This window comes from Pteropus vampyrus, unplaced genomic scaffold (assembly GCF_000151845.1).
Source record: "Pteropus vampyrus isolate Shadow unplaced genomic scaffold, Pvam_2.0 Scaffold102, whole genome shotgun sequence".
Taxonomy (NCBI): Eukaryota; Metazoa; Chordata; class Mammalia; order Chiroptera; family Pteropodidae; genus Pteropus; species Pteropus vampyrus.
The window spans coordinates 5,591,706-5,594,466 of record NW_011888883.1 but is presented as its reverse complement, the minus strand read 5'-3'; positions in this window follow the sequence as shown (position 1 = coordinate 5,594,466).

The window sequence follows — 2,761 nt, the reverse complement described above, 5'->3', positions numbered from 1 at the left end:
AAAAAAAAAATAACCATGAGTAAGGCAACTAGCAGACAGAAACAGAGTAGTGCAAACCTTATTAAGAACATGGTATTACAGTTTAAAAAAAAAGAAGAGATTTGCTATTGCAAGATAGCAATGAATATTCAGCATACATAGGGACAAACTGAGACAACAATAATAGAAAAGGGGAAGAGTCAAAGATCCAAATTAGCAAAGGGAATGGAGATAAGGCATGCACAGAAGAAAATGGACAACTGTATATAAATAACTATCTTTTACATATTCGTAACAGTAACCACACGCAAAAGATTCAGAACTGAAGTACATAACATAAAACAAGAAGGACCAGAAGGAAAAGACACAGAACCCACCCAAAATAAAAAACAGATAGAAATGCAAGTATAAGGAAACAATGTAAACACCAAGCTACCAGAAAGCAAAAGATAAAATGGGTACAGGAAAACTCATATTTTAATAATCACCCTAAATGTAAATGAACTGAACTCACCAATAAAAAGGAACAGAGTTACAAATTGGTTCAAAAAGAAAACCCAACTATATGCTGCCTCCAGGAGACAAATCTCAGTTCCAAACACAAATACAGACTCAAAGTGAAAAGGCAGAAAATGATATTTCAAGCAAACGACATTCAGAGAAAAGAAGGAATAGTGGTACTATCAGATGAAATGGACTTCAAAATAAAGAAGGTAAAGAAAGATACTGAGGGACACTTCATAATGATAAAGAGAATCATACGCCAGGAAGACATAACACTTATGAATATCTATGCTCCCAATCAGGGAGCCCTGAAATATGTAAAGCAATTAGTAAGAGAACTAAAGGGAGAAACAAACTAAAATGCTATCATAGTAGGGGACCTAAATCCCCCACTCTCAGATATGGACAGATCATCCAAACAGAAAATCAATAAGGAAATAACATCCTTAAACAACACATTAGACCAACTGGACATAATTGACATTTACAGAGCCTTTCATCCCAAAACAGCTGCTTATACATTCTGCTCTAGTACACATGGAACATTCTCAAGGATTGACCACATACTGGGACACAGAGATAGCCTCAACAAATATAAGAGGGTTCAAATCATACCAATCATATTCTCTGATCATAATTCTTTGAAGCTGGAGACCAACTATAAAAAGAAAGCAGGAAGAACCACAAATAGAGATTACATAGAGATTAAACAACATGCTACTAAAGAATGATCGAGTCAGAGAAGAAATAAAAAGAGAGATCAAGAGATACATAAAAACAAATGATAATGATAGTACAACACATCAAAACTTTTTGTACATAGCAAAAGCAGCAATAGGAGGAAAGTTCACATCCTTGCAGGCCTATCTCAAAAAACAAGAAGGAGCCCAGATTAACAATCTAACATTTCGTCTTTAAAAATAAGAAAAAGAACAAATGAATCCTAAAATCAGTCAAAGGAAATAATCAAAATTATAGCAGAATGAAATGAAATTGAAGACCAAAAAAAAAAAGATAGAAAAAATAAACAACAAAGAGCTGGTTCTTTGAGAAGATTAATAAAATTGACAAACTCCTGGCTAGACTCACTAAAGAAAAAAGAGAAAGAACACAAATAAACAAAATCAGGGATGAAGAAGAGAAATTATGACAAACACCACAGAAATACAAAGGATCATACAATAATACTATGAAAAACTATATAACATCAAATTTAATAACCTAGAAGAAAAGACAAGTACTTAGAAAGATACAACCTTCCTAGACTGAATCAAGAAAAACTGGAAAATCTAAATAGAGCAATCAGCAGTATGGAAATTGAAATGATCATCAAAAACCTACCAAAAAATAAAAGTCGAGGACCAGATGGCTTTACCAGTGAATTCTACCGAACATTCAAAGAAGATTTAATACCTATTCTCCTCAAACTCTTCCAAAAAGTCAAAGAGGGGGCAATACTTCCTAACTCATTTTATGAAGCCAATATTATCCTGATACCCAAACCTGGTAAGGATAACACAAAAAAAGAAAACTACAGACCAATATCTCTCATGAAAACAGATGCAAAAATCCTAAATTAGATACTAGCGAACCGAATACAACATATTAAAAAGATTATACACCGTGTTCAAGTAGGCTTCATTCCAGGGACCCAGGGATGGTTTAATACACACAAATTGATAAATGAGATATTCTACATAAAACAAATTAAAAAATAAGAATATGATCATATCACAGATGCAGAAAAAATCTTTGACAAGATATAGCACCCATTTATGATCAAAACACTTAACAAAATCAGTATAGAAGGAAAGTACTTTAACATAATAAAGGCCATATACAACAAACCCTCGGCCAACATTATACTTAATGATGAAAAACTAAAAATCTTTCCTCAAAGATCAGGAACAAGACAAGGCTGTCCACTCGCACCACTGTTATTCACTATAACATTGGAGGTCCTAACAAGTGCAATCAGGCAATAGAGAAAGATATAAAAGTCATCCAAATAGGAAACGAAGAAGTCGAACGGTCACTTTTTGTGGATGGCATGATTCTCTATATAGAAAACCCTAAACACTCTGTAAGAACACTACTAGAAATAATAAGCAAATACAGTAAAGTTTCTGGATACAAAATCAATGTTTAAAAATCCATAGTGTTCCTATACTCTAATAACGAAGAGTCAGAAAAGAATTGGAAAAAATAATTCCTTTTGCAATTGGAACAAAGAGAATAAAATAACTAGGAATAAACCTAATGAAACATGTGAAGGACC